The sequence below is a fragment of the Rana temporaria genome, chromosome 4 (genome assembly GCF_905171775.1).
Source record: "Rana temporaria chromosome 4, aRanTem1.1, whole genome shotgun sequence".
NCBI classification, from domain to species: Eukaryota; Metazoa; Chordata; class Amphibia; order Anura; family Ranidae; genus Rana; species Rana temporaria.
Window position 1 is genome coordinate 49,084,704 of NC_053492.1, and position 14,753 is coordinate 49,099,456.

Here is a 14,753-nt window from a genome sequence, read left to right on the forward strand (position 1 = left end):
GGCAGCGCAGAAACACACCCAGGAAAAGCTTGGCGGGTTACAACGCATTTCGGGGGCATGGCCCCCTTTCTCAAGCGAGAGAAATGCCCGTCTCCCTCTCTCCAGAACACCAGGGGTATTGTATAGGAATGTACAAGAGCTTAAAGAGGAGCTCCAGTTATATTTGCAAAAATTAAAAGTCAGCAGCTACATAAGCTGTAGCTACTGACTTTTAATGAACAGCCACCCACTGTCCCAGGATCCAGTAATGTACTCACCGGAGCTGATTTCTTCACCAATCTTGGTCCCCAGTATCTTAACTGTGGGCACCTGGTTGTAACATCTTCATCCAGCTATTGTGGGGGGTTTCCTTTTCAATTGCTACCAGAGTGCTGCAGTTCCCGTGGGGTGGCCTTTAGTCTTTGGGCCTTGGATCCTTCCAGCTTTGTGTTGCCAGAACTACCCTGAACTTCACTGTTCCTGAGCATAATTGTAACTAGCTTCTCTACTCAGAATGTTGTACTTGTTTTGCCTCAATTCCCACTCTGAGTAAATTCTGCAATTCCAACATGTAATGATGACGAAGGAGAAAAATTCTTTCTAATTAACATCTTTTAATGTAATCCTTGAATCAAAAATCTAGGGCCCATTCACACCACTATCAAGTTGCTTATTTTTGTAAACAAAAGATTTAAACACAGAAGTAAGAAAACAGGTAAATGTTTTTATATCCCCTTTAGGCCCCTTTCAGATGTGCGGACTCCGCCAGCAGATCAGCCTCCTCAGTGAAAAATCTGTCCGCTTATCCCCACTGAGCAGGCGTATGACAGGTCCATGTCCGCCTATGCAGAGCGGACACAGCTCTATGGGTGGTCAGATGGAAACAGACTGCCTGTCCATTTCCGTTTCAATTTTTTTTTTGGATTTTATAATTAACAAAATTCCATTAACAGAGCATATACATTAATATAATAGAAATAGATATTCTATTAACAGAACGTGTACAATAGTATAGTATAAAAAGGTGTAATCATTCAGGAAAGTAACTCTTATAAATGTAAATGAAAATAGATAACCTAGCAACAGATTATGTAACATGAAGTGTCATAATCATAGCTTCATGGCAGCTATTTGACGACAAGTAATTGAGAAATTACGTTCCGACTGTCATCCGATCCCATCCATCAGATGAATAGGGAATGGATCCCAATCCATGTGCTTTTAGCAGACATGATCAGATTGAATATTGGCAGGTGTCAATGAACACATGGATCGATCGGATCTGCCTGAAAAACTGAAAGGGTGGACCCGATTGGTCCATCCGTGTGAAAGGGGCTTTAAGGTGTATCTAAACCAGCCTTCCTCAACATTTTTACATGAAATGAAGTGAAGGAATGCCGAGTATTTATCATATTTGAAACTCAGGGCTGCTCTGAAGGACAAAACTATTTATGATAATAATAATTAAATTAATTAAATAATAGTAATGTCCAGAAAGGAAATGCAGACTTGTACTCCTTTATGCCCCGTACACATGTGCAGGATTTCCGACGGGAAAAGTTATCGTCGGAAATCCCGAGGGGAAAGCCGAGAACCTGCTCGGTCAGTCTTTCCCGCTTCACACGGCCGGTTTTCCTGACAGGAAAACTGCGATGGAGCTTTGGTCAGGAATCCTAGCCGTGTGTATGCTCCCAGTTTTTCCCATAGGAAAACTGCCAAAAACCGCTGGGCAAAAGTCCGCTGGTTTTCCCGGCGGGAAAAAGAGAGCTAGTCCGTTGGTTTTTGGGCAGTTTTTCCGTCTGAAAAACTGCAAGGAGCATACACACGGCCGGGATTCCAGGCCAAAAGCTCTCCTCGCAGTTTTCCCAGTGGGAAAACCATCCGTGTGTATGAGGCATTACAATGATAATCAGCAAAGTGCTCCCTTACACTAGTGGTCAGTGAACTGTACCATTACATTGATGGTGAGTGGAGAAGGGGCCCCTTACATTGGGGGTCAGTGGAAAAAATGCACCCTTACATATATATCAGATATCTGAAAAGATGTTTGGTGTCAGTAATAACTTAGAGCAGCCATTCTCAACCAGGGTTTTGTGGAATCCTATGGTTCCTCCAGAAGTTTATAGTGGTTCCTTGAGCTTTGGTTTATTGACCTGTCATTAGAGGGTACCTGCATAGTTCCGGGATCAAAACCACTTGGCAGAGGCAGATGCGGGTTTGGGGTCTCTGTGATCCCAGGTCGCCGAGCTATGACCCTGTGCTCTCAGCCCCCCCTCTCTCACCTTTCTCTCTGACCCACCTCACCTGTCTTTCACCCCTTTCTCTATCACCCCCCTCTCTCTCACCCTCTCTCTTATCCCCTTCCCTCTCTCCCTCCCTTCCCTCTCACTCCCCTTCTCTCCGCCCCCTCTCTCTAGTCCCTCTCTCTCTTTCCCCTCCCTCTTTCTCAGACCCCCCCTGCTCTTTCTCTTACCTTCTCTCTCTCTTTCACCTCATCTCTCACTCATCCTGCCTCTCTCTCTCATCCTGCCTCTCTCCCTCTCACCCCTCTCTCTTCCTCTCACCTCCTCTCGCCCTTCTCTCTCTTTATCCCCTTCTCTCCCCCTTCCCTTCTTTCTAACCCCTCTGTCTATTTCACCTCCCTCTTTCTCTTTCTCTAACCCCCTCTTGCTCTCTCTCACCCCTCTCTCTCTCACTCCTCTCTCTCTCACCCCTCTCTCTCTCTCTCTCTCTCTCACACCCTTTCTTGTCTCTCCTCCTCCTTCTCTCTCCCCCTATTCCTGTTGTAAGAAAAACACCATGTAATGTAAAGTTGTTAATAAACTGACAAAACTGTATGCATTATACCTATCTATGCAGCAGGTGGTGCTGGAGTAATATAGTGTTAATGATTTCCATGCTATAACACAATGTATTGTCTATGCTCAATGCACTTGTTTGTGTTCTCTTCCTGTCCGTCTCCATGATGATACAAGTCATGCAATATATTTCCCCATAAAAGTAAAGCTTTTTGCTGTATCCAAAAAGCTTCCAAAGCCTGATTTTAATACTCAGCTAATATCTCCCACTTCTGTCTCTCTCCCTCCACCCCTCTTCCTCTCTTAGTTTATAATAGGAGTTTCTGCTGTATTTCAGGTACTCAGTAATATGCGTTCTGTCAGTGGATTCTCCATGCTTTGTATTTAAAAAAAAATACTGACACCTTCCTCTGCCCTATTAACACCGTACTTTTTGGGAGGGGGTGCTGAACTGAGTTTTTGCCCCAATTTTGAAATAATGTCTAGCTTTGCCACTGACCAGTTCTATGAGAACCCTGGAACTCCTAAAAGGACCTACATTTCCTCTCTTAGAAAGGGAAAGTGATACTGTCATGAGTTTAAAGGCACACTTTATTTCATCACATAGTCACATCACTCCACTTACTTACTAATAGCTCACCAACATAATAGTATTATCTAAATCTCTCTATTTTTATACATCTATATAACAGCTGTGGGCATGACAGATTGGTTATATATTCTTGGTCTTCGCTTCTCCTCTCCGCCCTCCCACTGTGGGGGGACCGGTGCAACCTCCTGTAAGCTTGGAGGGTATCCACTCACTTGCAGCGCTTTCTCCCCTTTCTCCGCGTGGTGGGGTCGCAGTGCTGGCCACAGCAATCGGGTCGTCAGGCAGTTTTTAAGCATAGCAGTAAGGAAGTTGTTCTCCTTCAGCCGTCTATGGTAAATACTGTATACTCATGCAATAATAAATGTATCAATACTAATATGCATTCTCTCGAGAGTGTTCTGTTTCTCGAAAAATTTTACTTGTATAACGTATCTTTTTCTAGACTTCCTTCTCTTTTATCCCCAGAAGAAGACCTCTACTGATAAGGTCGAAAAAGCGACGGGGCCTCTAGTATGATTTAAATATAGTCCTATCATACTATGTTGTTTTTATATGTACTTATACGGCTGTATCATTATGTATATGTTTTTAACTCTGTTTCCAGAGCTCATGTTTTAACCACTTAAAGACCGCCTATCACCGATATATGTTGGCAGAATGTCACGGCTGGGCACAGACACGTACAGGTACGTCACCTTTAAAAGCTCAGCTGTGGGTCGCGCGCGCGCTCCCGGCGCACGAGCGACCCGGTCCGAAGCTCCGTGACTGCGCCCACGGGACCAGCGGAACCAATCGCCGCCGGTGTCCCACGATCGGTCACAGGAGCTGAAGAATGGGGAGAGGTGAGTGTAAACATGCCTTTCCCGTTCTTCTCTGTGGCAGTCTCACTGATCGTCTGTTCTCTGTTATAGGGAATGACGATCAGTGATGTCACATGTCCAGCCACGCCCTCCTACAGTAAGAATCACTCCTTTAGGGCACACTTAACCCCTTAGCGCCCCCTAGTGGTTAACTCCTTCACTGCCATTGTAATTTTCACAGTAAACAGTGCATTTTTATAGCACTTTTCGCTGTGAAAATTACAAAAATGGTCGCAAAAATGTGTTAAAGGTGTCCGATGTGCCCACCATAATGTCGCAGTCACGAAAAAAATCGCTGATCGCGGCCATTACTAGTAAAATCAAAATGCCATAAAATTATCCCCTATTTTGTAGATGCTATAACTTTTAATAAATGCTTATTGCGATTTTTTTTTACCAAAAATAAGTAGAAGAATACGTATCGGCCTAAACTGAGGAAAAAAAAAAATTATGTATTTTTTTGGTCATATTTATTATAGCAAAATGTAAAAAATATTGATTTTTGTTCTAAATTGTTGCTCTATTTTTGTTTATAGCGCAAGCAATTAAAACCGCAGAGGTGATCAAATACCACCAAAGGAAAGCTCTATGTGTGGGGAAAAAAGGATGCCAATTTTGTTTGGGAGCCTAACCGTGCAATTATCAGTTAAAGCGACGCAGTGCCGAATCGCAAAAAGGGGCCAGGTCCTTAACCTGCATATTGGTCCGGGTCTTAAGTGGTTAATACAAACAAATGTCCTCTGTGTAAAACCTTTTTCAATAAAAAATATTTTTTGATATTACAATCAGTAATGATATTTTGCTGCAGAAAAACACCGTGGGGAATTTTTCCAATTTATAAATTTCCTCTCTAAGCAATGCTAGTTTCTCTCTCTCTCTCTCTCTCTCTCTCTCTCTCTCTCTCTCTCTCTCTCGTCTTACCAATGACTCTACTCTGACCAAGACTACAGGCTCCTCTCCCCCTTTTTTTTACCCCTGGGTAAACAAGTTTGAGTAGCAGGGAAAACTCTTCTCAAGACAGCACTAAACTAAAACTCTAAAGAACTAGGAGGACATAAGTGGCGCCAACACAAACTGCATTCTATCATTAAAAAATAGAGCTGTAAGCGACTAGCGAGTGAGTGAGTGAGTAACTTGTATAGCGCTACAATTGCGAACTAAATCACCTCATGACGCTTTGTATTCAATGTCATCCAGATCCTTTAGAAGAGGTGAGTCTTATGTTTTTTTTCTGAAGGCCCGATGGTTTTCTTCCATGCGGATGTTCGTGGGTAGAGCGTTCCATAGCCGTGGTCCTTGGACTGCAAATCTTAGTTTTCCTTGGGTCTTGGGGATGTGGAGGAGGTTTTGGTTAGTTGATCGGAGGGCCTGATATGGGTTTAGTGTTTTATTTTCTCGCATAAGTATTGAGGCGCATTTCCTTGTGTGCATTTATGGGTGAGGCAGAGGGTCTTGAATGTAACCCGATCCTTTACGGCTAGCCAATCGAGAGTCCTCAGGGATGGGGTGATGGATTCCCAGGGTTTTTTCCGGTTACCAGTCTGGCTGCTGTGTTCTGGATGACTTTTAGACAATAAATCTGGTATTTGGGTAGTCCTAGGTAGAGGGAGTTTGTGTAGTCGAGTCGGGAATTGATGATTGTTCCAACTACTACTGCTATGTCCTCTTCCGGGATAAAGGGGATGAGTCTACGTAGCAAGCAGGGAAGATTGTGCCTACATCCCCCTTCCAATTTTGCTTGGCTCATCCTTAGGCCAACAGCTCTGAGCAAAACACAATCAATTAACAAAGTATCAATGTCCCTTAGGGACCTAAAAAAACATTTGGCAAACAATATCACAACTGCTATTAAAATGCAAATTAATATCGCAACACCGCTAACATCACAATGCATACGACAAGGATTAAGCAATTTTTTAAGCTGTGAACATAATATTTTTGGGTCCAGTATGCTCCCAGTCTCGTTGCCTGAAGGTGGCCCCTGTGCTGGAGGGGGCTCTGCAACTGGGCAGAAGGAAGAACAGGAGAGAGCCAGTGGAAGAGAAAGGCAGCAGCTGATGTCTCACACCAGTGGCGGCTGGTGCTCAAATTTTTTGGGGGGGGCGCAAACGAAAAAAAAAAAAAAAAACAATTGCAGCCTCACTGGGCCCATCAATTATCACCACTGTGCCATCAAACACAGCCACTGTGCCATGCCATCAAACGCAGTCACTGTGCCATGCCATCAAACGCAACCACTGTGCCATGCCATCAAACGCAGCCACTGTGCCATGCCATCAAACGCAACCACTGTGCCATGCCATCAAAACGCAACCACTGTGCCATCAAAACGCAACCACTGTTCCATGCCATCAAATGCAGTCACTGTGCCATGCCATCAAACACAGCCACTATGCCATCAATTGTCACCACTATGCCATGCCATCAATTGTCACCACTTTGCCATCAATTGTCACCACTGTGCCATCAATTGCCACCACTGTGCCACCAATTATCACCACTGTGCCCATCAATTGTCACCACTGTGCCCATCAATTGTCACTTTCCAGACATCCATCCACCTCGGAGCTTTATATTATAACCTGCTGGGACTTGTAATTCTCCATCGTCTTCTGGGGCTCAGTTGCATGCAATCCACCATCTTTGTCCAGTTTTTCTCTCACTGCTGGGACTTGTAGTTCTACATCTTCTCCTGGTGCTCAGGTGCATGCAATCCACCATCTATGGGACTACAAGTCCCAGCAGTGAGAGAAAAACTGGACAAAGATGGTGGATTGCATGCAACTGAGCCCCAGAAGACGATGGAGAACTACAAGTCCCAGCAGGTAATACATACAATAAGGCTCTGAGGTGAATGGGTGTGGATTGCATGCACCTGAGCCCCAGGAGAAGATGGGGAACTACAAGTCCCAGCAGGTTATACAATAAGGCTCCGAGGTGGATGGGTGTCCGGACATCCATCCAGCCTTATATTATAACCTGCTGGGACTTGTAGTTCTCCATCTTCTCCTGGGCTCACAGTGCATGCAATCCACACCCATCCACCTCAGAGCCTTATTGTATGTATAACCTGCTGGGACTTGTAGTTCTCCAATCTCCATCTTCTCCCAGGAGAAGATGGAGAACTACACGTCCCAGCAGTCTAAATACAATAACAGGCTCCAAGGTGGATGGGTGGGGATCAGGCAGTGCACCGCTGTCCGCTGATGACCTAATGGGGCGATCAATCAAATCAAATCCATTTTGAATTGAATTCTGTGGCTTGGCTGGCTTACCTTAGCAGCGCCAGCTCCGCTCCGCTCGGGCAGTGTGAACTTCAGAGAACGTGCCGCACGACGTCACTTCCGATTTTCGCCTGTAAGACGAATGGCCGGAAGTCACAGTAGTAATGCTCCCGGCGCCCAAAGAGAAGCACAGGAAGCATATCAGCGCTTTTCAATGCGCCCATAGGCAAGATAAAAGCCCGCAAATGAAGCACCATGTCTAGATTGCAGTGACGCGGCGCTTCATAGGGCAATGGTGGCCGGCGCTCAATCCCAATCCATTAAAGAATTTTTTTTTTTTAAGTTTCTTTCTTAAAGGGGCCACAAAAAAAAAAAAAAAAAATATATATATATATATATATATATATATATATATATATATATATATATATATATATTATTGCCTACAAGAGGGGGGGCGGTGCCCGGGCGCCCCCTATGGGCGGGCCGCCACTATCTCACACCCTTTCCTGCCTCATCTAGGCTTAGCTGAAGCCATTCTGATAGTCAGGTTCTTGTCCTGCATAACAGAAAGCCTGTGCAGAAGCTTCTTGGACCTCAAAATTCATCATAGAGGGACTTAGTGAGTAAGATCTTTTCATCACACCCCAAGTCTGGATAGAGGAGACAGCAAGGTGCAATATTTTGCATGCCCATATCCAAGGGACTGCTTAATGCTAGTTCATAGCCATCAAAGCCATCCTACACCTTCAGCTTGTTTTAAAGACAACTGCATCAGCAGTTATCTAAGGAGTAGCACCTGCATTTATCAGTTGGAACTTTTTGCTATCAGTTTTAGCCCTGCCATCAATTCCACAGGAGGACAACATTTTTGACGTTAATATCTAGCAGCCAGAGAGATTAGCAAGTCCTCAAGTTTTACAGTTATGGGCATCCCATGGATTTCCCCATCCTCCATCCAAGTTTAACCCCTACATAAACATAAACAAGTGTAGCACTACCCCCATAGGAGCCTCTTAATATTTGTTTGGTTCTGCACTCTGCCGCTCAACCCCAAGAACTACCCCTCTGGCAAGCCTGCTTAACAATGTTAGTGTAGAACCCAGTAATAGAAAATGACACAATAATGAAAGAGTATATAGTATATTTCCTGAGACCCTGGGTTCCGTCACTTCATCAGTTGTGGCAGTAAATAGAGACTCACACAAGATATCAATGAACAACTTGTAAAAGTTTACTATGATGAAAAATAGAGAAGAATAACATAAAGAAATGGTGTGAATAACAGATAGATAACACAAGTATTGATTGGCAAAGATATTTTTTCAAAGCAATAACGTCACATCGCTGTATCCAATAGCAACCTGATAAGGGTATATGTGAACAGGTGCACAGTGGAATAGATTCTCAATACTTTAGTCTAGGTTCACACTGCTGCAAATTCAAACTCGCGGTAAAATGTGCGATTTTGCCGCGATTTCGGCCACAATTTAATGTAAATCGCGGCCCGAAATCGCAAAAAGTAGTACAGGAACTACCTTTTGAAATCGCAGATGCGGCGTCGCACTGATTAGGACAGTGCCATTGTCGACAATTGCCGCCGATTTGAGATGCGATTTGACATGTCAAATCGCATCTCAAATCGTTCCAAATCGTACCCAGTGTGAACCAGGGCTTAATACCTGTATTGAAGCATCTCCCCTCTGAGGCCTCAGCACACAGATCACTACACGCAGAATGCACAGCAGTGAACACAATAATAAAAGTACAAGTTTCAACTGTATTTTGCTAAATGGCTCCCTCTAGAGTGCAGTTCAGAGTGATACACAATTGTATAGCAGTAAAGCCTTGTGAAAGAATAAAGTATTGAAAGTTCCTCAGGTTCCAGTTTTCTTGTCTCCAGCTAGCTTAATTGTACTGCAGTGTGAGGTGGTGCACGTATTTGTAATCCAAAATAGTACAGTACAGTGCTGACCTTGCAGCATGGGGGAAAAGGAAACAGAAAACCCCAGGATCCAGCTATAGAATACTCAGGTGCAATAGATCCACAGCCGTGGGACTACAGGTCTCAGCGGCAGTCTGTATAACAGGCAACTAATTAACAATAGTATAGTCACTACATGGATAGGCAAATGCCTTCTCACCACTCTGGATCCCAGCTGGATTTGGACTCCGTCTGTATAGATGGCACCTCCGTGCCGTGCTGCTCCTCCCGGTATGCTGGAAGGCAGGTGGCTTCAAAAGCTCTGAAGCGGTGGCTGGTTCTCTGGCTCGATCGGCAGGACTGCTCACAAGGATTCGTCTGAGGCAGGCGACCCGCTCTCTCTGCTGTAGGCCTGCAGGCTCTCCCAGCCCCGGGCACACACACAGGCCTCTTGCTGGTTGTTGAATGGCGTCCAGAGAGAGAGAAAGCAGGCCACGCCTGTCCTTTTATCTGCTTACTCAGCAGGCTGTGCTGTGACTTGGCATTGTAGGTTTGTAGTTCCCAGCCTGATTTAACAACATGAGTGCTTCCTCATTAAATTATATATCCCACAATGCATAACTGTTTTTCTTAACCAGAAGGAAATTATCCTGGTAAAGTTTCAATGGCCACTAGAGGGAGCCAAACTATTTTATAAAGAAACAATACATTTCATAAATGATAACTTTTGGTAGTAGACCTGTGCTACACAAGACAAAAATCTTCTGGACTGATTTTTATGTCTGCATGAAGCTGCAAAATTCCTGTTGTCTGGCTGTGTGTAAAGGGAAGGCCTGAAAAATCCAGCGGCTCCTACAGGAGTAAGAGCTACACTGATAACAGGTCTCAGGCTGGGAATATGTGTATGAGGGGGCATTAGGCCAGGAAACAACAAGTGGGTGGCTGTCCTATGCAAGAAGAATCAGGGTGGATTTGGGATTCACATGGTACCAATCACCAACCAATGCGGACCCACCTTACAAGCTTTCTGCCACTGGAAGCTGGTGGAGACCATTGTAGTATCTGTGCTTACTACAGTGATTTCTACCTTCCAAGGGGATCTTCCAGGTATGGCACATCCATAGTTACATTGGATCAAGCTGGACCAATATGAAAAAAATTGCCATATCTGAACTTCAGCTTTAAAATGGCCTGCATTCATACCAATACACATCGCCAGTGTGGGCAGAATTGTACAATATGATACATTTGGCAGGCAGTACCACCACCAAACATGACTCATTCATGTGCAAGGGGGGCGTGTTGCAACTACTATGCGACCACATGTAATGCAGGCAGTTGTGGTGCGGTGCTCCAGGCTTATAATGATCAACAGAGGTGATGGGGAGATAACACATCTACTTTGAGCCATCTGTCAAATGCTCCTGAAAAGCGATTCACATGTGAAATGAGGCCTTACTGTTGACTAAGAAAAAGATGAGAATGGTGCGCTTGTTCAATAATGTGCCATAAAGTAATATACTCAAAAAATGAATATGATGAGTATTCAAACAAATAAATGTAAATACAAGTCCAACTAAAGCCCAATGGTAAGAGTTTGTTCATATAAAGGTAAAAATCTCATAGGGATAACTTGATAGAAGAAAAAATAGATTAAAAATCTATCCAAACATCGACTGTTAAATTTATGAATTGGCCGCTCACCTCCAACAATGACCCAAGGGTCAAATAAGGAATCCTGCTGATGGATCTGTAAGGGCATCCAGGTCCCAGGCGAAGATGCTACATCCAAAACTTGGCATCAAAACATCTTGGGTAATTCCATATATAGAGGAAACAGCTCGTGCCAAGGAATGACATCCCTGAGGAAGTCACGGGACCAGCGACGCAACGCGTCGGGTGGAGCCTTGTGATATCAGTTCCGGTGGTGTTTTACAGGAGGAGTCGAGTGTGTCACTACTCCCATTGCTTTTTACTGCGGTTTTTACCCTTACTCGATGTAAGCATTTTCTTTTACTAAATACATTTTATTTTCATTTGCCAACATTGCACTATGGATGTTCTTTGTTTCCTTTGAGCGCCATTTATACAAGAAGTGCCATTCCTTGGAGTGAGCTGTTTCCTCTTTATGTGGAATTACCCAAGATGTTTTGATGCCAAGTTTTGGACGTAGTTCTTTGTTTTTGCCTGGAACCTGGATGCCTTTACAAATCCATCAACAGGATTCCTTATCTGACTATCTGATGAGCCTTGTTTGACCCTTGGGTCATTGTTGGAGGTGAGCGGCCAATTCATAAATTTAACAGTCAATGTTTAAATTGATGTTTTTTCTGTTTTTTCTTCTATCAAGTTATCCCTATGAGATTTTTACCTTTATATGAACTGACTCCTACCATTGGGCTTTAGTTGGACTTTTATGCACATTTATTTATTTGTATGTTTGGATTCTCATCATATTCATTCATTGAGTATATTACTTTATGGCACATTATTGAATAAGCTCACCATTCTCATCTTTTTATGTTACATTTATTACACAGTGTTTTTTGAGTACACTACTAAGTGGTTGCAGCTATATATATTTTTTCACTATATTCACTATATTCTCTGGAGGCTGATGGTTTATATTTGCTTAAAAATGAGAACATAGTAGTGCACAAGTTTTTCCCATATAACACTTAGGCCCCGTACACACGACCAGTTTCCTCGGCAGAATTCAGCTTCCGACCGAGTTTCTGGCTGAATTCTGCCGAGAAACCCGGCCGTGTGTACACTTTCGGCCGAGGAAGCCGACGAGGACCTCGGCGAGGAAATAGAGAACATGTTCTCTATTTCCTCGTTGTTCTATGGGAGAACTCGGCCCGCCGAGGTCCTCGGCGGGTCCAGGACTGAACTGGCCGAGGAACTCGATGTGTTTGGCACGACGAGTTCCTCGGCCGTGTGTACGGGGCCTTACTGTTGATTAACTCTCTGCTAGAAGTCTGTTCAGTGGCGGCTAATGCTCCAAATTTTTGGGGGGTGCAAACAAACGGAAAAAAAAACATCAATTGCAGCCTAACTGTGCCTATCAATTGCCGCCACTGTGCTCATCAATTGCAGCCACTGTGCCCATCAAACGCAGCCACTGTGCCCATCAAACAAATCCACTGTGCCATAAAATTGTTGCCACTGTGCCATAAAATTGTCGCCACTGTGCCATAAAATTGGAGCCTCTGTGCCATGCCATCAAACGCAGCCACTGTGCCATGCCATCAAACACAGCCACTGTGCCCATCAATTGTCGCCACTGTGTCTTGCTATCAAAGGCAGCCACTGTGCCATCAATTGTCGCCACTGTGCAATGCCATTGTTGCCACTGTGCCCATCAATTGTCGCCACTGTGCCATGCCAAATGCAGCCACTCTGCAATCAATTGTCGCCACTGTGCCATGACAAACGCAGCCACTGTGCCATGCTATTGTCGCCACTGTGCCCATCAATTGACACCACTGTGCCATGTCATTGTCGCCACTGTGCCCATCAATTGTCACCACTGTGCCATGCCAAATGCAACCACTGTGCCATCAATTGTCGCCACTGTGCCATGCCATTGTCACCACTGTGCCCATCAATTGTCGCCACGGTCAGCCATCCTTGGATCTTCCTCCACGATCCCTCGAAGTAGTCCCGCCCTCGATGACGCTTCAGTCAATTTAGGTTACCGATAACCAGAACCGGTGAACCTGATTGGCACCTGTCAGTGTTAACCAGGGTACACACACCCCCTGCGTCCCCTGGTTAACTATTTGGAAGCCGATTACAGCCCTCAGGCTGTAATCGGAAAGCCTATCAGAGCCGCTGGCGTTATTCAGATGGCCGGCGCTCACCAGGGGGCCGGCCATCTGAATAGTGGGCGGCAGCGGCAATACATAGATTCATGCAATGCATAAATCTTTGTATTGCTTTTCAGTGGCGGTGCAGGGGCGTGAGGGTGCTGCGCTCCTGCGTCCTCTATGGACGCACCGCCACTGAGTCTGTTCCAAGCACCAACTACTATTTTGGTAAAATAATACTTTCTAAGATTAAAGTTTTGAACTTTCCTCCTTCTAATTTGAGGTAATTTCCCCAGTTCTTGATCTTACCTTTATTTTGAAAATGCTGTCCTACTGAACCTTATTCACACCCTTTCATATATTTAAAGGAATTTCAGGAGATGGCTGCAAAGACCCTGATATAGTTAAGGCTGCAACATTGGTCATAACTGGGCTCTAGAGTCAGGTTTAATGGTGATCTTCGTAAATTTGAGTAAACATCCAACGGGATGGGTCCCACGAAAAATTATGATCCCGATCCTTGTTTAAAATCTTCATTATGCTTTTCAAAATAAAAAAGTAAAAATTCCAAACCATTTTATTTCATTGTGGCTCGCGACCTTACCAGATTACTTAAGTGGCCCGTGCTCTTCAAAAGGTTGAGCACCCCTGTTTTAGAGGAAAAGTTACAGTTAATGAAACCAATGGCCATGAATAGAACAAAAATGTATACTAATAATCATAACAAATGTATATAACGATGTAGACACACAAACATGATTATATAACAATGCTAAATCAGCATCTAAAAACAAGTAAAACATTTATTCATAAAGGTAATAAAATCCGTGTTTTATTGCTGCATGACCGTAACCACACCACAAGAGGGCAACAGAGTACTTGACAGCTTTATTGCTGTAACGTTAATTTGGCATTTTATGGTTTTGCTGAGAGCAAAATATGTAACTTTAATTTGCAATACTGATTAAAGTGTAATGATATGGTAATTATTATGTAATCTCAATAAGGAAAGGGAAGATAGAAAAAAAGGTTGGAGAAAAGGAAAGGAAAGATAAAAAAAAAAAGGAGAGGAGAGGGACAGAGAATATAAGAATGGTTAGATTTGCTGTTAGAGTGATCACACCATTCCTGTCTGCCTTTTTTTTTTTTGCTTTTAGTGTTTTTTTACACTTATATTGTACACCATCACATTGCTAACATATGTTAGTGTTCTGCTTTGAAAACCACTAGGTAGATTCAGGTACACAGGAATATCTTTAGGGCGTTGTAGCCTAGCCTGTTTAGGCTACACCGCCGTAAATTAGCTAGGCTAGTAATGATTTTCAATCTTCTTACCTGCTAATCTACGGCGGCGTAGCCTCAAACGAGCGGGCGTAAGGGCGCCTAATTCAAATGACTTGGAGGGGGGCGTGTTGTATGGAAATGAGGCTTGACCTCACGTTTTTTGAAGTTCTTTTACACTCCGCATGCGCCGGGCACCTACATTTCCCAGAGCGCATTGCGGCTAAGTACGCCGTACGGGCCTATTGATTTCGACGTGGACGTAACTCCCGATTCGCGGATG